At 52.5% G+C, this 27772-nt stretch overlaps 1 long non-coding RNA gene and 15 other non-coding genes across 16 annotated transcripts in view; 9 read left to right on the top strand and 7 right to left on the bottom strand.

Moving 5' to 3' along the window:
- LOC128852476 (uncharacterized) overlaps window positions 1-27772 on the bottom strand; it is a 32780-nt gene that overhangs the window by 3849 nt on the left and 1159 nt on the right. Inside the window, exons 2-3 of the long non-coding RNA XR_008450351.1 lie at window positions 26602-26683; window positions 23791-23964 (exon numbers count right to left, since the gene is read on the bottom strand). This is a non-coding gene — a long non-coding RNA (uncharacterized LOC128852476). The remainder of the gene's footprint in view (window positions 1-23790; window positions 23965-26601; window positions 26684-27772) is intronic.
- On the top strand, window positions 96-177 carry TRNAS-UGA (transfer RNA serine (anticodon UGA)). Its single transcript has one exon. It is a non-coding gene; the product is annotated as a tRNA-Ser (tRNA).
- TRNAP-AGG (transfer RNA proline (anticodon AGG)) lies at window positions 1683-1754 on the bottom strand. The gene has a single exon. It is a non-coding gene; the product is annotated as a tRNA-Pro (tRNA).
- TRNAS-CGA (transfer RNA serine (anticodon CGA)) lies at window positions 2012-2093 on the top strand. Its single transcript has one exon. It is a non-coding gene; the product is annotated as a tRNA-Ser (tRNA).
- TRNAP-AGG (transfer RNA proline (anticodon AGG)) lies at window positions 2487-2558 on the top strand. Its single transcript has one exon. It is a non-coding gene; the product is annotated as a tRNA-Pro (tRNA).
- TRNAP-AGG (transfer RNA proline (anticodon AGG)) lies at window positions 3132-3203 on the bottom strand. Its single transcript has one exon. It is a non-coding gene; the product is annotated as a tRNA-Pro (tRNA).
- Window positions 3401-3472, top strand: TRNAA-UGC (transfer RNA alanine (anticodon UGC)). The gene has a single exon. It is a non-coding gene; the product is annotated as a tRNA-Ala (tRNA).
- TRNAP-UGG (transfer RNA proline (anticodon UGG)) lies at window positions 4531-4602 on the bottom strand. Its single transcript has one exon. It is a non-coding gene; the product is annotated as a tRNA-Pro (tRNA).
- TRNAT-AGU (transfer RNA threonine (anticodon AGU)) lies at window positions 5434-5507 on the top strand. Its single transcript has one exon. It is a non-coding gene; the product is annotated as a tRNA-Thr (tRNA).
- On the top strand, window positions 19129-19200 carry TRNAP-CGG (transfer RNA proline (anticodon CGG)). Its single transcript has one exon. It is a non-coding gene; the product is annotated as a tRNA-Pro (tRNA).
- TRNAA-CGC (transfer RNA alanine (anticodon CGC)) lies at window positions 19924-19995 on the top strand. Its single transcript has one exon. It is a non-coding gene; the product is annotated as a tRNA-Ala (tRNA).
- TRNAP-UGG (transfer RNA proline (anticodon UGG)) lies at window positions 20818-20889 on the top strand. Its single transcript has one exon. It is a non-coding gene; the product is annotated as a tRNA-Pro (tRNA).
- On the bottom strand, window positions 22018-22089 carry TRNAA-UGC (transfer RNA alanine (anticodon UGC)). The gene has a single exon. It is a non-coding gene; the product is annotated as a tRNA-Ala (tRNA).
- TRNAP-CGG (transfer RNA proline (anticodon CGG)) lies at window positions 22327-22398 on the top strand. The gene has a single exon. It is a non-coding gene; the product is annotated as a tRNA-Pro (tRNA).
- Window positions 23003-23074, bottom strand: TRNAP-AGG (transfer RNA proline (anticodon AGG)). Its single transcript has one exon. It is a non-coding gene; the product is annotated as a tRNA-Pro (tRNA).
- TRNAP-AGG (transfer RNA proline (anticodon AGG)) lies at window positions 27579-27650 on the bottom strand. The gene has a single exon. It is a non-coding gene; the product is annotated as a tRNA-Pro (tRNA).

Below are 27772 nucleotides of genomic sequence, written 5' to 3'. Positions count from 1 at the left end.
CTATTCAGATGGGCCCCTAGGCTATGGGACATTTTCTCCCCAGAGGCTGACCCCAGGGCAAAGGGAGGCTGTCCTGCCTCAAAAAGGTGCCAGGGGCTGTGATGGCCGAGGGGTGAAGGCGTTGGACTTGAAATCCAATAGGGTTTCCCTGCGCAGGTTCGAATCCTGCTCACAGCGAGGGATTTTACTGCTGACTGAGTGGTGTTGGCGGTCCAAGGCAACCTCATACTACAAGAGTCAATGGCTTGAGTGCAGCAGTTGAGGCCACTGCCCTTCTTGTGTACGGGACACTGGTGGGTGTGTAGCACCCTGTGTTCAGCTCCTGGACAAGCTCCACTTTTGGGCACCCTTTGTATGGCACAGCCCTGTGGTAATGGGAGATGGACAGGGTGATGCTCCCCTACACAGACAGCCTTGACAGTGTGGGCACGTTTCCTCTGATGAGAAGGTCCAACCACTGTTAGGAGCACAGTGCTGCCTGCTGGGCAAAGGGCCAGGGCTGAGCCCTAGACAGGTTTTTCCATGTTGTGTGGGAAGGGGCTGTTGGGTCAGCAGGATGAAGCTGCCGCTATTATCTGACTTGGCAGCTCTGCCCAGGGTGCAGGCATAGAGACTCCCTTGGGGGTGCCTTCTAGAGGTAGACATGGAGTTTATCACCACTGGTTGGTGGAGGAAGTGGATTTGAGGAAACAAAAGCTGGAGATGCTGGCAATTGAACCCAGAGGCTCTTATACATGAAGCAAGCACTCTCCCACTGAGCTACATCCCCTTGTTGATGGCTTCCTGCAGCCAGGGGTCCTGCTACCCCACGGCTTTTGGAGCAGGTACAGCCCATGGTTCTGTCCAGGTGCCAGCCCTGCAGGCAGGGCAGAGCAAAGGGGACCTCCCAGCTGTGAACATCCGTCAAGGTCAAAAAGACTTTCCCCAGGTCCCATTCCCTCAGCCAGTTCCCTGAGCATGACTGGTCAGGAAAAGAGTTCCTGCCCTCTTACATTAATATGGCTCATTGGTCTAGGGGTATGATTCTTGCTTTGGGTGTGAGAGATCTTGCATTCAACTCCCGGACAAGCCCTCCTTTTCTACAAACATCTTCCTCATGCGGCCCCAGCTTGTGGTAGGACCAGGGCCAAGGGTGGTGGGATGGCACTAGTACCTGGTGCAGCAGGAATGGGGAAAGTCTTTGGGGTGGACATGTTGCCACAGTAAGGATGGAGCCTGTTAGAAGCAGAAAAAGGGGATGATGGGATGCATGCCCCTGATGGTCTGTTCTGGGGACTCTTGGGGCAGGGTAAGCTCAAGGTGAGCAGGGGTCAGTGGCGGAGGGTAGGGGCACCAGCCCAGGCCCCCGCGCTTGCTTTGCTTGTAAGAGGCCCTGCGTTCAACCTCGAGCATCTCCACATCCTTTTACCTTCCCACAGCCTCTCCCTGGTGGCTGCGGTTCTGCCAGAGCTCTCAATCCCAGCTGAGAATATCTGTGGGTTGCCTGTGGGCACGGCTGTCCTGGGGCTGCTCGGCAGCACCCACAGCCTGCAGGAAATGCCCAGGGCCCTTTCCCTCCCCTGCTCGGGTGCTGTGGGGGCGCCTTGTGTCCTTCTGGAAGGGGCTTGGGGTCTCTGTTGGGTTGAAGGTGAGTGCTGGGTTGAGGATGGAGGCAGGACCAGAGCGCTGGGTGTCCAAAAGGAGGGCTCGTCCGGGAGTTGAACCCGGGACCTCTCGCACCCTAAGCGAGAATCATACCCCTAGACCAACGAGCCGGGGTGTGCAGCTGCCTGGGCCCCCCTGCTGTGCCGGGCACTGGGGTGCTGGGGGGGCAGTGCTGCCCAGGGACCCGGAGCCCCAGGAGCCGCTCTTTGGGCCCCAGCTGTGCTGACAGAGCCCAGGGAGCAGAACGGGGCTGAGTGTGTGTGTAGGGATGCACTAACCACCCTGGAGACTTCCTCACTTCCCAGGAAAACAGGCTGGGCAGGGGGGGCCTGGGGGGCAGGTGCCCCCCTCAGGTACCCTGGGCTGGGCTGTGATGGCCGAGAGGTGAAGGCGTTGGACTCGAAATCCAATAGGTTTTCCCTGCGCAGGTTCGAATTCTGCTCACAGTGAGAGATTTTACCTGCTGCCCCAAAGACCTTGCTGGGTGTCCTGGGGTCCCCAGGGGGAGCTGGGGTAGGACCACGCTGGAAACTCGACTCCCCTGTATGGCTGCTTCTTCACATCTCCTCTGTCTTCAAAACCTGGAAAAATGTGGAGCAGCCTGTGCTCCTCCTGCCCTGGGACCGTCACAGCACTGCTGGACTCTTGGCCAGGGAGCAGGTTCTATGGCACAGGAGATGCTTGCCAGGGAGGTGGTGCAGGCCTTTACCTGGCCTGGTTTCCAGCGTGGTCCTACCCCAGCTCCCCCTGGGGACCCCAGGACACCCAGCAAGGTCTTTGGGGCAGCAGGTAAAATCTCTCACTGTGAGCAGAATGGAGGGGCCCAGGCAGCTGCACACCCCGGCTCGTTGGTCTAGGGGTATGATTCTCGCTTAGGGTGCGAGAGGTCCCGGGTTCAACTCCCGGACGAGCCCTCCTTTTGGACACCCAGCGCTCTGGTCCTGCCTCCATCCTCAACCCAGCACTCACCTTCAACCCAACAGAGACCCCAAGCCCCTTCCAGAAGGACACAAGGCGCCCCCACAGCACCCGAGCAGGGGAGGGAAAGGGCCCTGGGCATTTCCTGCAGGCTGTGGGTGCTGCCGAGCAGCCCCAGGACAGCCGTGCCCACAGGCAACCCACAGATATTCTCAGCTGGGATTGAGAGCTCTGGCAGAACCGCAGCCACCAGGGAGAGGCTGTGGGAAGGCAAAAGGTTGTGGGGATGCTGGAGGTTGAACACAGGGCCTCTTACAAGCAAACCAAGCGCTCTCCCGCTGAGCTACATCCCCTTGGTGTGGGCAGGGGTGGGGTCCTGGGCAAGTGCCAACAGTGCCCCCCTGATCAGCCCCAAACAGAGCGTTGGTACACACACTGCCAGCTCTTGGGGGGTCTGTCGTGCCCCCAGGGATGCATCCAGGCAGGCCGTGGCACGGACGCCACTGTGCTGGGCATCACTGCCACCATCGTGCCATGGTCACAGCTCGGAAGGTGTTTGTGGAAAAGGAGGGCTCGTCCGGGAGTTGAACCCAGGACCTCTCGCACCCTAAGCAAGAATCATACCCCTAGACCAACGAGCCGGGGTGGTGCACCCCACTGTCCCCCCACCTCCCCCCCCATCTCTGCCCCAGAATTTTGGGGCATCCTACGCTCAGGATGTGGTGCTGGGGTTTGGCAGTGGCCCCAGTCCCAGAATGTGGGGGCCCTGGTGGCTGTGGAGCAGTTGCAGCACCTGGGGGGCGCCAGGGATAGGCAGGCACAGTGCTGCCCATGGCCAGGGGATGTAGCTCAGCGGGAGAGCGCTTGCTTTGCATGTAAGAGGCCCTGGGTTCAACCCCCAGCATCTCCAGGTACTTTTGCCTCCCCATGGACCCTCCTTGCCATTTGCAGGGCTGATAGAGCCCCCCAGGCTCCCCAGATAAGCCCCACGGCTGTCCCAGGACTGGGGGGACACCAGTGGTGTCCAAAACAGCCTCAGGCATGTAGCGCTGGCAGTGCCCAGTGGTGCCTCATCTGCCACTACCAGGTCCTGCACTTGGGGCACAACAACCCCACGCACCTACAGACCACGGGAAGAGTGGCCTGAAAGCTGCACAACAGAGAAGGGCCTGGGAGTGTTGGCTGACAGCCGACCGAACATGAGCCAGCAGAGTGCCCAGGTGGCCAAGAGAGCCAATGGCATCTTGGCTTGGATCAGAAATGGCATGACCAGCAGGTCCAGGGAGGTTATTCTGTCCCAAGACTCGGCACTGGTGAGACTGCACCTTGAATTCTGTGTTCAGGTCTGGCCCCTCACTACAAGAAGGATGTTGAGGCTCTGGAGAGTCAGAGCAACGAAGCTGGTGAAGGGGCTGGAGAACAAGTGTTACAAGGAGCTGCTGAGGGACCTGGGGTTGTTTAGCCTTGAGAAGAGGAGGCTGAGGGGAGACCTTATTGCTCTCTACAACTACTTGAAAGGAGGTTGCAGAGAGGAGGGAGCTGGCCTCTTCTCCCAAGTGACAGGGGACAGGACAAGGGGGAATGGCCTCAAGCTGCGCCAGAGGAGGTTCAGACTGGATATCAGGAAAAAAAAAATCACAGAAAGGGTCATGGGGCACTGGCAGAGGCTGCCCAGGGAGGGGGTGGAGTCACCATCCCTGGAGGTATTTAAAGACTGATGATGAGGTGCTCAGGGACATGGTTTAGTGACAGATAGAAATGGTGGGACTTGTTGACCCAAGAGGTCTTTTCCAGCCCAGTGATTCTATGACAGCACCTCCCTACCAGCTCCTGGGGTCCCTCGTGCCCACAAAAAGGTGCCCAGGCAGGATGGGGCAGAGACTCCACTGTGCTGGCATCACTGCCCTCAGCGTGAGCCAATTTTGCCATGGTGCGATGTCCCCCAGGGAAGATGTTTGTGGAAAAGGGGGGCTCGTCCGGGAGTTGAACCCGGGACCTCTCACACCCAAAGCGAGAATCATACCCCTAGACCAACGAGCCAGGGTGCCCAGTTGGGACCCAGCCCAGATCCTGACCCTACCACCCAAGCAGGACCTGTCCCCAGCCATGTGCACCCAGGAGGGTGCAGAGTTCTCCACACCCAGGAGCTGCTGGTTCTGGGGTCAAGGACCTCCCCAGTGGAGGGTCCACTCTGGCAGGTGGTGGGTCTGGAGGGTGCTGCAGGGCTATATTTCATCCTCAGCATTTCAGCATCCCTGCCCAGAGGCAATGGCTAAGCAGGGTTTGGTCCCTTCCCAAGTTTCCTTGTCAGACCAGGCCAGGAGGATGTCAATGAAGCTGAGTTAGCACCAGGTGTCACCAGCACCTGCTGCACTGAGGACTTGTTCCTGGCCAATCTCCCCCTCCGTCTGCCTACCTCATGCACCTCTCAAAATATCAGATGCTTTGGGTATGCTTGAGCCCTCAGAGGCTGCACTGAGATTGTGGGTCAGTCTGGGACATTCATGGGTGAGGTGGGCAATGCCCTGTGTGCCCCCAGGATCCTGGGATGAGCAGCCAGAGAGATCTGAGACAGAGGCAGTCACCTCAGGGCAGTGCAGCAGCTGGGGGAAGCTGGCAGAGCTGTGCCAGGGAAAGGGGAGGGGGACAGCAAGTCCCATGGAGGTTAGGACCCCAAAAACCAACTGATACTGTTAGGGATGGTGTTGTGCTTCCCATTCCAGGGTCCCGGGTTGGAACTGAGGGTGCTCCCAGAGGCAGATAGAGAAAAGTTTGGGGGTTGAAGTACCCCAAGACAGGGGCAGTGTTGTTGGGGGAGGTAGGCAGAGGGTCAGGCATGTTGGGGGGCACCCCACAGCCATGGGGCAGGTGGGCACCATGGCTTAGCTGGTTAAAGCACCTGTCTAGTAAACAGGAGATCCTGGGTTCAACTCCCAGTGGTGCCTGAGCCTGTGGGCTGTTTTTCCTCCCTGACCAAGTTTGGGGGTCTGTGCCCTGCCCTGAGCAGTGAAGCCTCCCACTCCTCTGTCCCAGGCAGCCCCACTCTGGGAAAAAGTGATTTCCTTCTGCTCCTTCTCCCTGGGGAGCTCACAGTGGAGATGTTACCCAACCTATCTTTAGACCCCAGGGTTCTGGGAAATAAAGAGGTACATCCAGAGTGGCTGGATCCCCACAGTCTTCTCTATTAACTTGCACAACTGCTGCTGAACCCTGCAGGAGAACATCCTGGCCACAGTTTAGGGGTCAGGGATGATGAAATCCTGCAACAAGCCACAAAGCCTGAGACACACACTTCTATGACAAAAAGAAATGCCACCCTGCCTTTTTCCATCCTCTGAACACAGGGACAGAAGGGAGCATGGACAAAGACAAAGGAATCATGAATACCTGTTTACTGTCCTGCCCAGCTGCCCTGCGACAGGCAGGTGGGCAGCTGGCTGCCATGGCCAGGCAGAGGGGCTGTCACAGCGCTGCCCACTCAGCCTGGCTCTCCAGAAGACACCCTGAAGAACCAGTGACAGGTTTGCAGCCTTTGGTCAAAAAAAAAAGGGGGAGGAAAGTCCTCCAAAAATTGGTTGGAACAGGGGATGAGATGGCTGAGTGGTGAAGGCAATGGACTGCCAATCCATTGTGCCCTGCATGTGTGGATTTGAATCCCACCCTTGTTGGGCCCCCGAGGAAGGCTTTTGATGCAGCCCTGGCATTTCTGACAGCCTCTCTTTGTTTCGCTTCTTCACGTTAAATACATGTCTGCCTCTTGATTGCTGCTCCCACTTGCTGAACCTGCTCGCTCTTCCACAGGGACCTGCATTGCCCTTACATGCAACCTGCCAGGCCCCACACTCCCACGCAGGAGCAGGGGATTGTCCCGCTCCGTTCCATGAGCCCACACGACAGCCACCTTACTGCAAGCCAGCTACATCTTCTCCAGGTGACAAAGCACCAAACCATAGGCAGGGAAGGTCAGAACGGGCTGGCCATGCTGGCTGGCCATCCATGAGGGCACATCCTGAGCTTCTGCACTGCATTTTCCCTCCCGCTCTATCAGCCAATTAATTCCTTCCTGCATTTCATACACAAGCCCTGGGCATCTGTGTCACGGGAATGGGAGTAAAAACCTGGGATAAAGCTGTGACTTGCTGAGCCATAGCCATGTCCTAGAGGTTCTTCTTGGAGAACTGCACAGCTGCTGCGTGCTGGCAGCTCCAGAGGGGTGAGGAGGGGAGAGGAGGAAAGGAGGACTGCAAGATGAAGGGGACAGAGCCAAAAAGACCTGCCTGCTAGGAAGTTCATAACTGCTGAAATCCCAGCAGTCTTGCAGAGAGAGAAACCTTGTGTTTCTCATAACATTTCTGTGCTTTGACACAGCTAGGGGAATGTGTTATGCCAGTCCTGCAGGTGCCTTCCCCAATCCCACCCCTTCTTTCTGCAGATCAGAATGTGGCCAAGCTTGGCGGCAAGGATAACAGAATCACAGGATCACAAGGTTGGAAAAGACCTCCAGGACCATGGAGTCCAATCATTCCTATCAACCACTAAACCATACCCCTGAGCATCTCATCCACCCGTCTTTTAAATAACTCCAGGGATGGTGCCCACACTGCTTTTTGACCTTTCCTGGGGCCTTGTTTCCTTCCCATGTCTTGAGGAGATGCCCCTGGGGACAAACTAGGAACCGCTTCCCTCTCCTGAGCCAGGAATGGTGATCAGATTGCAAGGAAACACCAGCCCCATCCCACCCAGCTGCTGTGGGATGCTGTAGTGCTTGGCCAGCTCTACTGCCCTGGGAAAGGAACATGTCCATGCCCAGCCAGCCAGGCAACCTGCAGGACGTTTGGGAGATTTCCCAGGACAAAGACGTGGGGTTTGGAGCACAGGGATTACAGTTCCAGAGAAACACCAACTTGCAGCTGGAGACAGTGAAACAGTAAAGGGGCGATGGGAGCAAGCTTCTCCTTGGGCGGTGGTGCATAACTTAAGGGATGCTGCAGCAGGATGAGACCTGAGGGGTTGCAGGACAGAGGCAGCTGGGAGAGGAGACAAGCTGCCTCCTTTGGGACACACTTCAGCCTTGCTGGGCTGTGTCCACTCTGGTACATGCCCACCCCTGCTCTGGCATGGGGTGATGAGTCCTCCTGGGAGGACGAGCCTTGGTGACGCCGTGGAGCATCGGCCCACCCAGGGACCCAACAATTATAGAGGACATGTGATGACATGAAACTAGAACATCTGCAGCCCTGAGGCGGCACACAGTAGTTGGAGCCTGGCTCTCCCCAGCGGCACCGGCCAGGCTCTGCTCCTCGGGCTGCACACAGTGGCCCTGAAGCACCCTGAGTCTGTCCCAGTAAGGACACAGGAATTCAAGGATGCTTCATGGCTGCAGCGGAGGGGTGGCTGCCTGAGTGGGTCTGTCTGTGTCAGGATGCTGCCTCCCAGCACCTGGGTGTCCCACTTGCCCATCAGCCACCTGGGAAGTGCTGCCAGCAGGTCTGCTGCAGCCCTAGAGCAGGCCCTGGATGACAGCACTGGATGCAGGTGTTCCTTGAAGGTGGGATGCAATGGGTCTGTTTCTGCTCCAAAGTGTGCCTTTGCCATTGGCTTCCAGGAGAAATTTTGGGGCAGAGACAAGTTTCCACCCTCCAGCCCATCTCAGAGACCTGTAGTCCTTGGGGTTTTCAGAGTCAAAAGGCAGAGCAGGGAAGCTGGAGTTGCAAAGTGCTGCTGAGGCTGGTAATGCGAAGGGAAACACAGCGAGTATTGGTCCAGGCCAAGTTCCCCTTGGTGCTCTTATCTACAGGAACAACAAGGGCTGGGATGGCTATGCATCCTGGATCCAGGATGTGCAGAAGTTGAGAAAATGGCTATGACGTATTTGGTTCGGTGAAATTTTCTCAGTTTCGTGGTTCATCCATCGAAAACCACATCTTAACTAGTAAGTGCTCGTTCCCTGAAATGAATATGGGTCAGAAAAAAACCCCATCCCTGCCTTTCTCCCAAATATCTGCATTTCCAGGAAGAGCACTTACGTGTATGGTTTCTCTTTGTTTTAATCTCATTCATTACACAAACCTGATTAACTTCCTGCCACCTGACTTTTTTTCTCCTGCCCCCTTCCCCAGACAAAGAACATATTTCAGTACACAGATCAGCTCACATTCAGCAACATGCCCTCTCTAATTGACCCCATCATTTACTCCAAGCATTGCTGCATCCTTGGGTATTCTTCTGGGACACAATGGTCCTATATGAGCAGAACCTCAAGTATTTGAACTGGGTTGCAAAACAGAAACACACAGTGAGACTGTAAATCTGAAGATCCCAACCTGTGTCTGGAAGCTTGGAAGGGAGTTCCCCAGGAAGAGCTGTTTTCCCAGGGAAGCAGAGACACCCAAAAAAAAAAAAAAACCCCAAAAAAAGAGGTGGAAGATGATAAGTGAAGGGGAAAATATTGTTACTGGCAGAAGAAGGGCTTAATTCTTAGGCTGTGGGTCCAAGGTACACCTCTAGCATCATTTTCTTATTCAAGATTGGGGCAAAAAGCAGCAAGGTAAAGTCTAAAATAAAGGATCATCTTTTCCTGCTCATGAAATTGCTGTTTAGGAGGTTGTGTGAACCCACAGTCTCCTGTCTTACTCCAGTAGGCTTGCTTCTGCCTGGAGCACATGTCCTCTGCTGCACCTTGGAAAAGCTGATTTCTTTCCCTTTCCAGTATGATATAAATGAGCTGGGCTTGACCCCAGCACCTCTGAAAGGCTTTTTGCCCTGGCAAGTAGGACAGGAAGGAATCACTAGGGACAATTTGGTGCTATCAACCATGGCTCTGCAAGGCCAAGTCTAGGCCAAGTCTAGGAACTAAAATGACCCCAAACCCCTACAAAACGTGTCTTTAACAGTGATGCTGACTACCTCTGGCTCCAAACATGCATAGTACATGTGCACTAGTACTGCCATGGTTTATTCCAGGGCAGAAGATGTTTGTGCCTTCATGAAATGAAAAGCCTTCTTCAGACTTTCTTTGCCCCTAGAGCCTGATGGCTCATTCCTCTGCTTGGGACCACATCAGAGACTTTTTCTCCCCAATGTGCAAGTGATTCACGTTTAAGTGCAGGTCAGGACTTTTGAGACTCACTGGCTGTTATAGCAGCTAACAGGCTTTCAGCCGAGCAATCTGGTGTCACACCACTGCCTGTAATTAAAAATGTCTTGACGATGTCACTCCATCACAAGCAAGCACAGCTATGAATTTCTGGCTCACCACTGTTAGCATATCCAAAGAGCAGGGCAGAAAGGCTCTTGGCCCTGGAAATCAGTTCACTGAGCAAAATTAGTCAGGTTTAGTGTGCGTCACCTTCAGGGTGGACACCAGAGTCCATGATTACTTTGCTTCTAAAATCTGATATGCCTTCCAAACAGGATTCATACCTCAGGCATAAGGAATAATAACAAAATAAATGGCAAAATCCCCTAAATGGATCCAAAAAGCAGAACAATTTGCTCACGCCAGGCTAGGTCAGTCCTCATGTCTGCATTCATAGCACCTAGGAAGCTGGAGCAGGAAAAATGTCCTCCAGCATTTTTCTCCCAGCCGTGCATGGTCTGTCCCCAGCATCCTCATCCCTGTAGCCCCCTTGGTTTTCCTGCCATCAAGGAGACCACTGTGACAGGGGTTACCTACCGATGTGTGTTTCTCACGTTCAGCCTAAATCCCCATCTCACCTCAGGTGCAGTGGGGAGCTGAATCATTTGTGCTTGGAGGAGGGTGGGAAGCAATGCACTGGGGATGTGCCTGCCCTAAATTCTGCTGAAATGTTCTCCTGCATAAGACCTAAAATGCACTTTGGCCTTAGGAAGCAAGGTAATTAATGCCTGTAGCCCTAATCATTTCAGTCTTACTCAATATTAAATAGAAACAAACCATGACAGATCAAAGATGGAACTGTTTAATCAGCCAGGAGAGCTTTCCAGGAGAAAAATGCCAGTTGTTGTGGAGTCTCAGGAGGAAGGTATGCGCCTGCTCCCTGAGGGGCTGGAGCACCCTATAAAATCCTGTACAGAGCCCAGCATCACCATCTGCTTCTAGCCGCTGCTGCCACCTCCACTGCCTGGGTAAGTCGAGACAGCCTGTCTCTTTCTCCCTAGCGAGCTATTGCTTTCACCACTGCCTCTGCCTGGTCCTCCACAAGAGTTCAAGGTTTGTTATCTGCCTCCCTTCTGCCTATGGAGGATGTCAGGGAAGGGTTTATTTCTGCTGCCAAATAAGGAGTCGGGGTTCAAAGCGCAAGGTGTTGGGGGATGCAGGGCTTGCAAGGTCCCTAACCACATAGCTGGGTGCATTCTGCATGGTTTTCCTTGCTGAAGAAATAGTAAAGAATAGCACATGTTCAGATTGCAGGGATTGATGTGTCCCTGTTTACGGAAGGGCAGAAGTCCATTATATTTTAGGTTGGGATAGATCGGCTCATGTGAAGTCCAGCTTGCTCAGGTTGTGTTGATTAAAGTGGGTTTTGCTAGAACTAGATATGTCTCAGGGAGTGTTTCAGCTGCTGACGGCTTGCTGTCAGCGTGGAGGTGGGCAGTATGTGGGACCGGGTCTGCTCTCAGTGCTCTCTGCACCTGGTGCCTCCAGCTTCCACACAAACATAGCTCAACCAAACTCCTCACTTTCTCCTGACTGGGTTAAGGGATGAGGGAAGGGGGAAGCCAGGTCCTGCCCATTTGTAAAGCCTTCCTATAGGGTTTGTCACCCATCCAAACTCACGCTCCAGCTAGCTCTCCCACACCACTTATTATGGGATTCACTGGATGAGGGCTTAGCAGGGATGGACCAGCCTCTGCCTTACATTTACAGCCTTGGGTCTGGCTTTCAGGTGTACATCCTTGCCAAACGATGTCCTGCTACGACTTGTGCCTGCCTTCCTCCTGTGGTCCCCGGCCATTGGCCACCAGCTGCAACCAGCCCTGCTTCCGCCGCTGCGGGGACTCCGCTGCTGTCATCCAGCCCCCCACCGTTGTGGTCACCCTGCCCGGGCCCATCCTCAGCACCTACCCGCAAAACACAACGGTGGGGTCCACAGCATCAGCGGCTGTTGGAAGCTACCTCCGGTGCTGCGGAGTCCCGGTGAACTCCGGCAGTGCCCGGGGGCTGGGGAAGACAGGACTGCTGTGCCTGGGCAGTGGGCTGTAGGGTGACCCAAGCAGCAACCTCCTCCTGCCAATGCCAGCAGAGCGGCCGCGTCAGGAAGGACAAATGAAGCACAGGACCAAGACTGGAGAAGAGGACTAAGGAAATGTCCGTGGGTTTCCCTGGAGGAAAGGAGCCATGCAAGCTGTCTGTGCCTTTGTATACCTTTCTTTCGCTAAGCCTTACTTTATATTTCCATGTAGGTGTCACACCCTGTGGTGCTGCACAGCATTCGCTGCTGGCTGGGCAAAAATGCTTATAGTGGGCTGTAGACAGAAGAAGATAGTCATGGGGTGGTGGGGCAGAGGAACCTTGTCGGGATCAGCTCTTCCCAGAGTGGGGTTTATCCATTTCTTTACCAAGCGCTGGAAATGCACTTCTCGTATTCTGAACTGGTTTATTCTCCTTCTCATTAAAGTCATGCTACATCATAGCCTGAGTCTCGTAGTTTTTCTTGTGCCTCTGGTCTGGAGGGGTCAACCTACTCTGGAGGCAACTTGATGCAGGGGAGGGTTCTTTTTTGTCTGAAATGGGAGTTTCTGCTGCTTAGTTCCACACTGGGCTGGACTAAGTATGTGATTTGCTGTGACTAGCCCAAAGACAACTTTCTCAGTCTGGAAGCCTCTCCTGCTGCCCCATAGCAAGTGCCTGCTTAGGAAGGACTGCTCACAGACTTGTTGCCTCCTCAAGGAGGTGGGAACACAAAGGTCTCATATTTTAAAATGGCATTTACCCTGTGTTTTGCAGCAGTGCTTTGGGTGAGCTAAGAAGGGTGGATGTGAGATCAGGAAAAAAATAAAAAACAGAGTGGGCTTCTTGGAAGATGCTCCTTTGAATGGTCATCCCAGGCAAAACTCACCCAATGTTTTGTAGGTGACCATGAAGAGTGAAATATTCCTAAGATTCACCAGGGCAAAACTAGATCTCAAGCATTAGGGTCTTTATTTTTATTCTTTTCAACAGCATGTGGCCAAAATAAGCCTTATAGAAATAAGTATGTAGCGACTCAGACCTAGATAGACCAGGTGCCAGAAAGACATGTGATGTGTCTGCACTGGGCTGTACCTCCTAATAAAGCAGCAGAAACGTTTTGTTCTGTGCTGCTGTGTGCACACATAAACGTGGATATGTGCAGGCGTGACATTTGCCTTGAGCGATCCCTACAAATAATCATGAGCTGTATATCCTCATGTCCCCACGTTAGCTCAGTACAATGGCTCAGAGAATGGCTGGATACAAGTGGATACAGGTGCACTTTGTCCAGCAGGCCATGCCCAGAATAGCATCCCTGATCCTGCAGAGAAAGAGGGGTGCCTGCACCATGAAACGCGGTGCAGGATTACGCAGGTTTCCCCTGGACACTCAGGAAATTTGGGAGCCCAGATTTGCTGAGACTTGTAACTGAGTACTGGTTGATCAGAGATGGATCCTAACATTTCTCATAGACACCAAGCACAAGGGATACTTAGACCTGTCGTCATGCCATCAGGAAATATAGATAAACATAATAATAAGGACATGAAGAAGAAACTCTAATTTCCCCATGTGCTCCAGATACAGACGCAAGAGCAACAGCTGTACCGACACTCAGCAGGGAGCTTTGTTGTGTTGCCAAGCGGAGAGACCTTCAGGTCCCATGTGTGTGAGCTTGTCAGAGGAGGACAAGGATAACCCCATCCAAGACCCAGCCAGAGCAGATCAAGCTCCATACTCAGCTCTTCCCAAAGACTGGGACTGAAGACTTTAGTCAAACATATCAGAGAACTGGAGAGTAATTGTTTTAGAGGGAGGGAATGCAGGTGTCTCAGGAAAAAAAAGATGTCAAGCACTGAATAAAGTGTCTTTTTAAGATGCTGTGTATCATCAAGCAAGCAAACCTTTTCCAGCTGATTGGAAGGAGGAGTAAAAGTCCTCCTTTTTTTTTTTTTAAATCTTCTTTCATACCTTAAGCGTTCTCTAAGTGTGACAATTTGCATAAAGATTATGAGGGATTATGCTGAGCTTGAAAGCATGTTGGTCTTCAAAAGCCTTTGACCAAGCCTAACTAGTTTTATTGCTCAGGAGATCTTCACAGAGGTGCTGCTAATTTGAGAAGATTTATGCGGCAATTGCTCAGCAGTGAGAGCACCAGGAAAAGAGAGGTGTGGTTTCACATCCCTCTTCCAAGGATTGCTCAGATATTTTTATTCCAGGGCCAGAAATCGTCTGTGGAGATAGGGTGCAAAATTATCCTGAACACTGCAAGAAGGAAAAGGAGTTCATGGCACTAGTCAATACGACCCTTTGGGAAACTGCCCGCAAGAAGGGAGGAGCAGAACAGAGCTGGCAGATCTTTGAGGATCCTTTCCATGCAGAACAAGAGCTCTTGATCTCCAGATGTAAGAAATCAGGAAAGACAGTAAAGAGACCAGCATGGCTGAGTCAAGACCTGCGGTCAAACTAAAGGGCAAGAAGGAAATACACAGGCAGAGGCAGATATCCTGGGAAGAGTACAGGGATGCTGCCTGGTTGTGTAGGGGTGAGGTCAAGAAGGACAAGACACAGCTGGAGCAGAACTTGGCAAGGGATACAAAGAACAATAAGAACAGCATCAATAAGTATCTCAGCCAGAAAAGGAAGGTTAAAGAAAGTGTACCCCCCACCTCGATGAACACAACTGGCAAACTGGTAACAATGGACTAGGAGAAGGCTGAGGCACTCAACAACTTTTTACTTCAGTCTTCACTGGCAACTACTTTTCCCACACCTCTCAAGTGGCTGGACCACAAGGCAAGGACAGGGACAGCAAAACCTTTCCTACTGTAAGAGAAGATCAGGTTTGTAACAGCTGGAGGAACCTGAGTATGTGTAAGTCTATGGGACTTGGTGCATCCTAAAGTCCTGGGGAAATTGGCTGATGTGACTACAAACCACTCTCTGTGATATTTGAAAAGTCATGGCAGTCAAGTGAAGTCTCTGGTGAATGGAAAAAGGAAACCATTGCACTCATTCTCAAAAAGGGCAGAAAGAAAGACCCTGGGAACTACTGACCTGTCAGCCTCACCTCTGTGCTGGGGAAGATCATGCAACAAATCCTCCTAGAGGCACATGGAGGACAGGGAGGTGATTTGAGACAGCCAGCACTGCTTCACCAAGGGCAAGTACTGCCTGACCAACCTAGTGACTTTCTACGATGGGGTGAGCACATCAGTGGACACAGGAAAAGCGATGGATGCAATCTATCTGGACTTCTGTAAAGCCTTTGACACATCCCCCCACAACTTCCTTCTCTCTAAATGGGAGAGATATGAATTTGATGGGTGGAGTGTTCAGAGGATCAGGAATTGGTTGGACGGACACATTCAGCAGGTAATGGTCAACAGCTCGATATCCAGATGGAGATTGGTGACAAGTGTTTTCCCTCAAGGGTCCGTATTGGGACCGGTAGTGTTCAACGTCTTCATCAGTGACATGGGATTGAGTGTACCATCAGGAAATTTGCAGATGACACAGCTTAAACTGAGTGATGCAGTTGATTCTCTTGAGGGATGGGATGCCATCCAAAGGGACCTGGACAAATTTGAGAAGTGGTCCCATGTAAACATCATGAGGTTCAACAAGGCCAAGTGCAAGGTCCTGCACCTGGGTTAGGGCAACCCCTGGCATCAGTACCGTCCAGGGCATGAAGGGACTGAGAGCAGCCCTGCAGAGAAGAGCTTGGGGGTACTGATGGATGGGAAGCTGGACATCAGCCAGCAATGTCAGCTCACATCCCGGAAGGCCAATCACATTCTGGGCTGCATCAAAAGAAGCATGGCCAGCAAGGAAAGGGAGGGGATTCTGCCCCTCTGCTCCACTCTGGTGACACCCTTCCCTGTCCCCCCTCTCTTCCCCCAAGCCCTGCATCCAGCTCGAGCCCTCAGCACAGGAAAGAAAGGGACCTATTGAAGTAAGTCCAGAGGAGGCCATGAAGATGATCAGAGAGCTGGAACACTTCTATGAGGAAAGGCTGAGAGAGTTGGTGTTGTCCAGCTTGGAAAAGGCTCTGGGAAGACCTTATAGCAGCTTTCCAGTACTCCAAGTGGGGTTAGAAGAATGATGAAGGCAAACTTTTTAGCAGGGCCCATTGCAATAGGACAAGAAGCAAAGATTTTGAACTAAGGGAGGAGAGATTCAGATTAGATATAAGGAAGAAATTTTTTACACTGAGGGTGGTGAAACACTGACACAGGTTGCCCCGAGAGGTGGAGGGTGCCCCATGCCTGAAAACATTCAAGGTCAGGTCAGGGAAATCTCTGAGCAACCTGATCAAGTTGAAGATTACCCTGGTCCCTGCAGGTGGGCTGGACTGGATGACCGGTAAATGTCCCTTCCAACCTAAACCATTCTGTGATTCCATGATTCTATGAAAACCTTTGATTTTTCATCAAAGGTTTCACTAGAAAGCTGTAGGCATTATGCAGGTTTTGCAGCTGTCTTCCACTAGTCTGCTGCATGGGAGAGTCCAGGATGAAGCAGGGGGAAAGAATAGTGACATTTTTATGCAGGTTTCACTGAATGACTCCACTGGTAAGGTTATACAGGTATTTTTACTGAAGACGCAGTGCCTCAAAGGAAGCTAAAATCCACACAGGTCATTGATTTGACTTGAAAATTGTGATGTCTTAGTGCAGGCAGTGTCAGGGAAGTTGAAGACCTCGGTGCCCTGTGGGGCTCCCTGTCTCCCACGGATGCTGTGACTCCTGGCTGGGAGCTGTGCCATCCTGACTCCCATCTCAAGAGCTGTCCTGAATTCATTCCACCATGTTTCGCCCCCAGCCAAGGCTTGCCTGGGGCTGGACCCCACAGACCTGCTGATCAGGCCTTAAAATACAGGTTCCTGCAAAGACAATGCAGCCGGTGTCCCTGGTGAGAAACAGAGAACTACATACCAAGACTGAGATGTAAAATAATGCTTAGAGGGTGAAAGGATGCACATGGAGAGAAACAGCTGGGTCTTGGGGTTTGGTCCCAGCATTGCCTATTTATGGTTTTCAAAAGCAGCAGAAGCATTTTTCAGAAAAGCCTGGAGCGTAGCCCAGGTACAACACGTTGGCCATGCCTATGTCTATTGGGTTCATTTTGAGACCCCAGCTGAAGTACTGCGTCCATCTCTGGAGCCCTCAGCATAAGAAAGACTCAGCTGTTAAAAGAGCTGTTAAAGTGAGACCATGAGTCCAGAAGGCCACGAAAATGATCAGAGGGATGAAATACCTCTCCTGTGAAGAAAGGCTGAGAGAGCTGGGGTTATTCAGCCCAGAGAAGAGAAAGCTCTGGCAGACCTTACTGTGGCCTTTCAGTATTTAAAGGCATATTAGAAGAATGCTGTGGATTGATGAGGTGAGGAGGAGGGATGAAGTCGTGGTTTGAGTTAGAACAGATGGAGTGTCATAGAGACTTGTCATGGAAAAGGGAAGACTGGTGTGAATAGCAAGTGAGTGGGACCATCAAAAATGGAAACCCCAGGCACCATGGGATGGAGGGATTAGTGGTGGCTGGGTGATTAGTGGGGCAACACACCCATCTCTGGCTTCTCTGCCGATCCAGATGAGAAGACAGAAATCCTGGTGAGACAGATCCACTGCCTGTGCCTTTGCTGGGTTGCAAAAGGTGTACTTTACCCTGGCACCTGGGCGCCAAGCTGAGGGCAATGCCAGGAGGGTGAGCTGGCCTCAAGAGTCACCATCCCACATTTTTCTGTCTGGGGGAAGGACCCCTGGCCAGAGCTTTTGGGGACACTCATCCTAGAACCAGCCAGGGGATAGACAGAACACCTACACTGGGAGCCTGCAAGTATGGCAGACTGAGATGGAATTTGTTTGTCAATAAAAATCTCCTCCCTTTTCCACCAAAGCCTTGTGATACAATTTCCCCCCCAAAGCAGAGAGGGCACCTAATCTTGGGCTTTATGAAAGGGAGAGAAAGTGGCTGCATGGCTGGGATGTAAAGGAGGAGAGGGCACCGCCGAGGCACCCACGGACCAACCTCAGGGCAGGATCTCACCACAGTTTCGTGGGATGCCCTCCCAGCTGCACAAGGGCCCTGCACCAGCCTGGGGACCCAGACAGGCGATGGCTCCAATAAGGGCTCTGGTTCTTCCCCAAGGCTAGAAAACACACAAAGCAAGAAAATAACAGGCCACCTACACGTGTGAGTCAATGGGGGAAGAAGCATGCAAATCAAAAGTCATTGGAATCCCAGTCTGGCCCTCCTGGTGCTACCTGTGGCAGTGGGGTTCACAAGGCTTGCATCTCTGTGAGCCCACAGCCCTGTTGGTTCCACCACCATCGTGCCTCACCCTGAGCCCAGATCGTCACCAGACACCACTCCTGGCTGTCCTACACCCCACTTCTCTTCTGAGCTTCTCCCTCGGGGGACGGCAGCCCTCAGAAAGAGACGGGGATGAGTGCAATGAAAGCCGAGTCCAAATCCCAACAGTTTAAAAGGTGCTGGGAGTGAAATACTTATGGATGGCTGTTTCAAGTTTAAGAATTGTTCAATTAAATATTCCAAGGCTGTTAATTCATATTTGCTGAGAGTTAGGTGTCTGCATGTTTCCCAAAGAGGAGAAGGGTGATGTAGCTGTTGCTGCAGGAAGTGGCGGGTGTTGGAACTGGATGCATGAGGCTGAAGGAGCCTGGCAGCTGTGATGGGTTATGTGACCTGGAAACCCCAGGGGTGCAGTGCTCTCCCTGTCCACTCCTCCGCACTACTCCATCATCTGCAGGGCATGGGAGACCACTGAGGCTTGCATGCACTGCCTGTGGTTGATCCTTTCTTCTGGTTCACCCAGGCCAGCTCACAGGGTTTGGATGTGTCCCAGAGAGGGAACCCTTACTCTGACACAGTCTGCAAAGTATTATAATTATCATTGGAGGCTCTCTGTGGGCAGCCTGTCTGAAAATCAGCTCTTTGCCCTGTTTTTGCTGCAGCTGTCCTGTGCCCCCAGCAGCTGGGTCTCCCACCGCAACTTGTTTTCCCACACCAGCACAGCTATAGGCTGTGTGCAGAAAAAAAATCTCCCTGTCCTGCCCCAGAGCTGCTCTCCCAATTCTCAGCCCGCTGGCACCTGTGGGACCACTGACACCAGCACCCTGCTGAACGCACATCTGGGAGCTCCTGGGGGCTGGGAAAAAAAAGAACAGTCAGGGGAATTTGCCAATAATCTGGCATTTACAGGTCTTCTGTCTTGTCCCAAAGCTACACCAGCATCTGTGAGACAGGGGGGATGGAGATCGTTAGCCCTGGGACCATGCAAAATGAGTCTCTGAGGTGTAGTGACAGGAGACGGGGGCACCCAGGAGCCATAACCCTGCACCCAGTAGATGGAGCACAGCAACAAAGGGCAGGGAAACACATTCTACCCTGGCTCGTTGGTCTAGGGGTATGATTCTCGCTTCGGGTGCGAGAGGTCCCGGGTTCAACTCCCGGACGAGCCCTCCTTTTGGGTAAAATACCTTCCTCGGTTGGCATGTGGGAATCGTGGCATGACCAGGACACGCAGGGGCAGAGCTGCCCAGCACAGTGGGGTCTATGGTGCATCCCTGGGGGCAGGAGGGACTCCCAAGAGCTGGCAGCAAGGTCCTGCTGATGCAGAGGGGATGGACCTCAGCAGGAGAACTTTGCTTTGCGTGTAGGAGGCCCTGGAGTCAAGACCCAGCATCTCTATGCCCTTTTGCCTTCCCAGACACACACACACACACACACCCCGGCTAGCTGTGGAGCCGGTAGAGCCTCCTAGGAAATGCCTGGGGCTGCTTCCCAGCATCCACGATCTGTGAGTATGCTGGTGGAAAGCCATAGTCTTAGTTGCCCCCCTAATCACAAAACGTGGGGGGCGGAGGGGCTGGGGGTGCAAAAAAGTTGCAGCACCCTGGCTCGTTGGTCTAGGTGCATGATTCTTACTCTGTGTGGGAAAGGTCCCAGATTCAATTCCCAGATGAGCCTTTCTTTTGGGACAACCCCTACTTTGGGGACTGCATCCCCGCTGCTTTCTGCAGAGCAAGTACAGGAGGGTCGGCCCTGGCTTCCCCCACCTGCCCACAAACGGCACCCGTGTGCTGTGGCCATAGGCTTTCTCTTTCAGCTGATGCTGGGTTTAGAAGGCTTGGATGCTGTGGAGCCAGGGCCAGGACCCCCTGCATGGGCATCCCTCTCAACAGGGGGATGTAGCTCAGCGGGAGAGCGCTTGCTTCGCATGTAAGAGGCCCTGGGTTCAACCCCCAGCATCTCCAGCTTTTCGTCCCTGAAATCTCCAGTAGGAAACATTCCCTTTCTGGCTTCAAGTGACATCCCTGAAGTTGACCCCCCTCTTGCTCTGGGGGTCCTCTTCCTTGCTCCCTGGAATCCCTGTGGTTGCTTCCTTTCCCAGCGACCTGCCTGTGCCACACCCTGGGCACAATTGCCCAGCAGGAATCTGGTGGCACCTTGGTTCCCCTCTGCAGCCCCCGGGGCTGCCTCGACATCCCCTTTCCCACCCAGCAGGGACGAGCCCTGTCCAGAGCTCAGCCCCAGATCTTTGCCCACCAGGCAGCAGGCAGCACTTTGCTCCCAGCAGTGGTGGCACCATCCCAGCTGGAACATGGAAGAGCTGTTGAGGCCACTCGTCCTCCCTGTGCTGGGCAGCATCGCTCCATCCCGGCCCATCCCCACAGGGATTGTGCCCAGCAAAGGGTGACCCTGGGGAGCAGAGTGGGGCTGAGCTTCCCTGAACAAAGCGATGCCCAGGGAGGACCAGGACAGGTTTGGGAGAGCCAGGACAGAGGGAGTCAGGGGTGAAGAAGGACTGGAAGGATACAGGTTCCACCAAGCGTTTCCAAGGTTTGCAGTCCCAGGGTAGGTGGGAAAGTGGCGTTTTCCTGGGATGCTGAATGGACTCCTCTGCATCACCCTGTGCCTCAGACCAGGGAAGCTTTGGGAGATGATGGCCAAAGAGCAGAAAGGATAGTGAGGGCAGTGCCCTGGGGCAGACACCACCGGCACTGAGCATAGCTTGGCCTGTGCTGTGCTTGGGGTGACAGGGACAGGATCTGGGCTGGGTCCCAAGTGGGCACCCTGGCTCGTTGGTCTAGGGGTATGATTCTCGCTTTGGGTGTGAGAGGTCCCGGGTTCAACTCCCGGACGAGCCCCCCTTTTCCACAAACATCTTCCCTGGGGGACATCGCACCATGGCAAAATTGGCTCACGCTGAGGGCAGTGATGCCAGCACAGTGGAGTCTCTCCCCATCCCGCCTGGGCACCTTTCCATGGGCACGGGGGACCCCAGGAGCTGGTAAGGAGGTGCTGTCATAGAATCATAGAATCACTGGGCTGGAAAAGACCTCTTGGGTCAACAAGTCCAACCATTTCTATCTGCCACTAAACCATGTCCCTGAGCACCTCATCATCAGTCTTTAAATACCTCCAGGGATGGTGACTCCACCCCTCCCTGGGCAGCCTCTGCCAGTGCCCCATGACCCTTTCTGTGATTTTTTTTTCCTGATATCCAGTCTGAACCTCCTCTGGTGCAGCTTGAGGCCATTTCCTCTTGTCCTGTCCCCTGTCACTTGGGAGAAGAGGCCAGCTCCCTCCTCTCTGCAACCTCCTTTCAGGTAGTTGTAGAGAGCAATAAGATCTCCCTTCAGCCTCCTCTTCTCAAGGCTAAACAACCCCAGGTCCCTCAGCAGCTCCTTGTAACACTTGTTCTCCAGCCCCTTCACCAGCTTCGTTGCTCTTCTCTGGACACTCTCCAGAGCCTCAACATCTTTCTTGTAGTGAGGGGCCAGAACTGAACACAGGATCTGAGGTGCGGTCTCACCAGTGCCGAGTCTTGGGACAGAATAACCTCCCTGGACCTGCTGGTCATGCCGTTTCTGACCCAAGCCAAGACGCTATTGGCTCTCTTGGCCACCTGGGCACTCTGCTGGCTCATGTTTAGTCGGCTGTCAGCCAACACCCCCAGGTCCTTCTCCCTTGTGCAGCTTTCGGGCCACTCTTCCCTTGGTCTGTAGGTGCGTGGGGTTGTTGTGCCCCAAGTGCAGGAGCTGGTAGTGGCAGATGGAGGAAGCGGTGGCAAAAAGCAGTAGAAGCACACTGGGCACTGCAGAGTGGGCACAGCGAGCACCATATGCCTGAGGCTCTGTTTTGGACACTACTGGTGTCCCCGCAGTCCTGGGTCAGCCGTGCCCACAAGCAGGTGCGAGGCTTATCTGGGGAGCCTGGGGGGCTCTGTCAGCCCTGCAAATGCAAGGACGGGTCCATGGGGAGGCAAAAGTAGCTGGAGATGCTGGGGGTTGAACCCAGGGCCTCTTACATGCAAAGCAAGCGCTCTCCCGCTGAGCTACATCCCCTGGCCATGGGCAGCACTGTGCCTGCCCATCCCTGGCGCCCCCCAGGTGCTGCAACTGCCCCATGGCCACTGGGGCCACTGCCAAACCCCAGCACCACATCCTGGGCACATTAGGATGGACTTCCCAGCTCCAGTCTACAAAAGGGGAAAGACATACTCCCAACAACCCCCAAACTTGGGGGGTTCAGACGGGGGGGACAGTGGTTCAGATAGGAGGGACAGTGGGGTGCATCACCTCGGCTCGTTGGTCTAGAGGTATGATTCTCGCTTCGGGTGCGAGAGGTCCCGGGTTCAACTCCCGGACGAGCCCTCCTTTTCCACAAACACCTTCCTCACCTCACGCCTCGCACCTTCCGAGCCATGACCACAAGACGATAGCAGCAGCAATGCCCGGCACAGGAGCATCTGTGCCACGGCCTGCCTGGATGCATCCCTGGGGGCATGAGGGACCCCCAAGAGCTGGCAGTGCATGCACCAACGCTCTGTTTGGGGCTGATCAGGGGGGCACTGTTGGCACTGATGGCACTTGCCCAGGCCCCCACCCCTGCCCACACCGAGGGGATGTAGCTCAGCAGGAAAGCGCTTGGTTTGCTTGTAAGAGGCCCTGTGTTCAACCTCCAGCATCTCCACAACCTTTTGCCTTCCCACAGCCTCTCCCTGGTGGCTGCAGTTCTGCCAGAGCTCTCAATCCCAGCTGAGAATATCTGTGGGTTGCCTGCGGGCACGGCTGTCCTGGGGCTGCTTGGCAGCACCCACAGCCTGCAGGAAATGCCCAGGGCCCTTTCCCTCCCCTGCTCGGGTGCTGTGGGGGCGCCTTGTGTCCTTCTGGAAGGGGCTTGGGGTCTCCATTGGGTTGAAGGTGAGTGCTGGGTTGAGGATGGAGGCAGGACCAGAGCGCTGGGTGTCCAAAAGGAGGGCTCGTCCGGGAGTTGAACCCGGGACCTCTCGCACCCTAAGCGAGAATCATACCCCTAGACCAACGAGCCAGAATGTCTAGCATTCCTGAACTTCCCAACTTGTGCACTGGGATGCTGGAGGGCAGAGTATTCCATGGCTGCGCCACCAGAGCCTGGCGAGTTGAGCAAGGCTGAGTATGTGTGTATCCACTTCCCTTGAATACACGGCAGCAAAGACAGGGCTGGGTCCCGGCTGCATTGTTGTGAAAGTCCAGTTCATGCAATGATATATTCTGAAAGTCAACAAATTATCAGAAGGTGCAGGATTGTTTAATTAGTGAATCTATGTTTTGATATAAATATTTTTTTATAATCAACAAAGTTGACTGTTTTTACAAGTTCCGGATACTGGCTGGGAACTATTACTGCACTACAAACAGACAATTCTAAGCTTAAAATGAAGATTCAAAATGCAAAATTAATTCACTCAAAAGTGGAGGACAGTCAGTCCCTGAGAATTTCCTTGGACAGCATTCTGATCCAATGGGAGAGTTCCTTAACAGCAGACGCACTGCTCTGAGGAAGACTTCCTTAAGGGGGTTTCCTAGTAAGCCTCCATTTATACTCTAAGTTGAATCTGATCTACGCTCATACTTGTTCCTTATTGGCTAAAGATTCCTGCTTTTTGGATGGATATGACTGTCTCTGTGTGTCTAAGTTAGCGACAACTGCCCTTCTTCAATAGCCTACGTGATCAAAGTCATCAATCATTGCCCCATTTGTGGTGAATATGTGATCAAACTCACCATGCGGACCTGACCATGCTGGCGATTATCCCCCTCTTTCGGATGTCCCTCACCAGTGTGGCAAACATGGTTTCCTTAGGCTGAGGGATGAGTGCATCTGCCACACTGACCACTCTGTAACCAAGGCCACGATCCTGCTGGGCTCCTTGGAAGGGTGGTGTTGTCACCTCTTGCCTATGATGAAAGAAGAAATAATCTGTTAAAAGTTATAAGTTTGAATTAATTAAAACATAGAATTCTGACATAAAGGTTTTAGCGGGACGGTGACTGTATCTGGTTGAAGCCAGATAACAAGGACTGCTACAATGGACATGGGAAGGACCATCAGCTGGGCCAGATAAGGCCTGAAGATGGCCTAGGCTCTCTAACAGCATGTGCAAGGAGGGAAGGTGAAAACTTCAATGCGAGGAAGACTGCCTATCTTCATCCTCAAAGACCCCATCAACCATTACGATGAGAAAACACACAAGCGCTAAGAGGAGGAGACCTATGATAATGAGTTCCCTGAATTAATCTTACTATGATAATGACTTCCAGTGACTAATCTTACTAACCCTACCCATTTCTTAGAAAAGACATGACTATGTATGTTACCTTAACACATATGTATAACATGGCACAATAAAGATGTCCCGGCTTTGACACATGGTGTGCAAGCTTGGAGGAAAGATCCCCCTTGCGCTCTGTGCACAGCCACATACCTGCACCTAACTCTGCGCTTGGTGTCATCGTTCTGCGAGTCAATGAGATCTAAAACGAGTGCAGTTTTAGTGAGTATTAAGGCCTCTTATGAATCACCACTCTATAACTATTCTAAGATTGCAATGGAGCATCTATTATTTGGGTAGGTTCTAAAAGGGTGCACTTATAACAGTGGATACAGGGTTCACTATCATGTGCCGTAGTTAACCACATGGACAAGGAAAATTCCAACACATTAAAAATTTTTCCCCAAGCAGTTCGCATTCAATGTGGCAGAAATCGCCTCTGAATCCTGGCTGTTCTCTTAATTTCCTTGATTTTGATTAGGTGTGGTGTGGATACATTTGGAATGTGGACATAGCAGTTGTCTAGTGATGAGTTTAGCATTCCACCGTGTTCATTTAGCAGTGTTAGGTCCAACATGACTCAGCCCTGGGCAGCCACTTTGCGGGTGTGAAGGGATTAAGGCATGGACTCCTGCACTTGAGCTAACAGAAGAGCTTTTATTGCAAAAGCAGGCTGCTTTTATGCAACTCTGCTGAACTTCAAAAAACATGGCGTTATCTGATTTGTTACAACCAACCGTCCCTGCGCTCAAACTTCAAAATAACTGGTCAGCAGGTAACTGATCAGGCACTGTTCATGTGCAGTCCCAATTCCTTCTGTGGGCATCAGAAGGCTGAAAGTGTTTCTTTTGTTCTTCTGTTTACGGTACTTTCCCAGCAATGTTCCTCTGTTGTCCACTTCTTCAAGGTCCCTCAAGGGGACCACACTGGTGTGCTGGAAGTGTTTGTTCGAGAGTGTGAGGCTGTTAGATGTGGAGTCGCAACAACTTGCAAGTTTAAGTCATAAATGGCTTGTCGAATTTTGATGGGAGCAGTTCACATTCCTAATAGCTTTCCCAGGTGCCACCCTAGTTGCATCTTTGCTCTTTGCCATGGTCTCTTACTTAGTCATTTTATCTCCCTTTGACTATGATCCTACCAGCTGTGAGGGATAGGGCCTTCTCTGTAGATGAGGCAAAGGGAAGGCATGACAAATGTACAAGCTATTTCTGGAACAGATGGATGTGATCAGGAATACAGACAGCCTTGGAGCATGCCCACATGAAATTGGGAGGTGCACGCATGTAAGATTGCTCAGGGAAGTGGTGGAGTCACCACCCCTGGAGGGTTTTAAAAGGTGTGTAGTTGTGGTGCCTACAGACATGGTTTAGGGGTGATCTTGGCAGTGTTGGGTTTACAGTGGGACTCAATGATCTTAAAGATCTCTTCCAATCTAAACAATTCTATGATTCTGTTCTCTAAGATGTTTGGCATGAGCCTCCTGTGGATACAGGTGTAAGAGGACGGCAGATTATATGTGCCACAGCTCAGAGCCGAGGGCCACATGTAGCCACTGTTGCTACTCAGAGAGCCCGGTGCTAGAGCTTCCTGGATGGTGTGGGGTATAACCATAACAACAGCATTTTGTCTATGTTCTGACAGTAAATTTCTACTTGTCAGTCCCAAAGCAGGGATTTTCCCACTGGAGGTGTCCCATTCCTTTGTCCCACTCAGGTCCCATGTGCTGTTTAGGGAGAGTCTTCCCAGCCCCCTTGAACCCTGATTCCTGACAAGTGTTGGGGCATTCATTACCGTCATTCTCAGGGTGTTTGATACTCCAAGTGCGATGTGAGGAATAGTTGCCAGTGTTCCATCAGGCACCGTGCTCTGTAACTCCCCATGGAACGCTGTAGCAGGGCTTGGTGACATTTTAAGATTCAGGGCATGGTACCAGTCAAGTTCCACTCTATGACATCATTGGTGGATGTAATCTCGTTCTGTGTCCCATATGCAACTGCCTGGTGACCAGTTATGGACAAAGGGGTGATCTAAGACCCCTGATGACCAGTTATGGACAAAGGGGTGATCTAAGACCCCTAGCACTCCATGCAAATAACTATAATTGGTATATTGTTCCCGTGTGAGTTTGAGGCTGGCTAATACATTATTAATGTCTTACACAAAATTGGCAAGGTGACTCCTGCTGACTTGGGGGTGGGCAGACAAACTGTAACGCAAATTAAATCTACCATTTGGGCAAATCCCACTATTAAAATATTGTTACCATGTTGTTTTCTAGATTCTTGTTGTCCACATTCATTTCTCCTCTAGAAGCAGGAGTGTTGGACAGTATGCTTTCTGTTGTCCTACAAGAGAACACAAAATTGGGCTTTGGGACCAAGTCTTAAAAATGAGGGGGTATTCACTGCATGCTGATGTCGTGGACTTTTTCACTGGCACCCAGCACCTCCAAGGCATGTGAGCCTCAATGGCCCAACATAATCAATTTACTACGTGCTCCAGAGAGCCTTTCCCCATTTGATATGTTGGATGGGGAGCCTGATTTGGATGGTTGGCCGTAAGCCATATTAGGCACTTGTGGGCAAGCTGAGGTGGTTGTCTTGCAAGCTTTCCTAAATAGTTACCACTCCCTGGACTAACATTCATAACAGAAGTCTGCTTTGCCTGCATGGCCTTGTGTGATGTGTAACCATTCCCTTGTGCTTTCATCACCATTTTCCAAATCCTTCCCATAACCAGCTACTCTAACTTGGGCCCAGTGATCCCAGTTATCTCTTTTATTCTTGTCATTGCCAATATTCTCTAAACCTTTCATTATCCCCCAGTCTGGGCTAAGAGATCTGCCTGCTGGTTCCACTTTGCAGCAAGGGGTTTCTGTCCATGCATTTTACCCATCCAACCTGTGTGTGTCAGGAACTCCCGACTTCTAATGGGTATTTCCAGTCCGGTTTCCCCCACACTTTTGTCCAACCAGCTTCTCACTTACTTGACTCCCACTGATATATCCATTCCCTGGCCTTTGGGCTACACCCTCAGGAGAAGGGTAATGCACTGATGATTGAATTTAAAAGGGAATCCCCCTGTGTTCTGACATCCTGTGAGATGTGCAGGTTCTCAGCCTCCTTAACTGCTCTTGGGAGAGAGAGGGCCCCAACTCCCATGGCACAGATGCCACTGTCATGTCCTGGTCATGCCACGGTTCCCATGCGCCAACCAAGGAAGGTATTTTACCCAAAAGGAGGGCTCGTCCGGGAGTTGAACCCGGGACCTCTTGCACCCTAAGCAAGAATCATACCCCTAGACCAACGAGCCAAGGTGGTGCACCCCACTTTCCCCACCCCCCCAATCTGTGCCCCCCAAGTTTGGGGGTTGTTGGGAGCATCCTTTTCCCCAGTTGTAGGCTGGAGCTGGGAAGTCCCTCCCACTGTGCCCAG

This window comes from Cuculus canorus, chromosome 6 (genome assembly GCF_017976375.1).
Source record: "Cuculus canorus isolate bCucCan1 chromosome 6, bCucCan1.pri, whole genome shotgun sequence".
NCBI lineage: Eukaryota > Metazoa > Chordata > Aves > Cuculiformes > Cuculidae > Cuculus > Cuculus canorus.
Note: the sequence above shows the minus strand (reverse complement) of the source record. Positions and strands in the feature narration are given on the sequence as shown.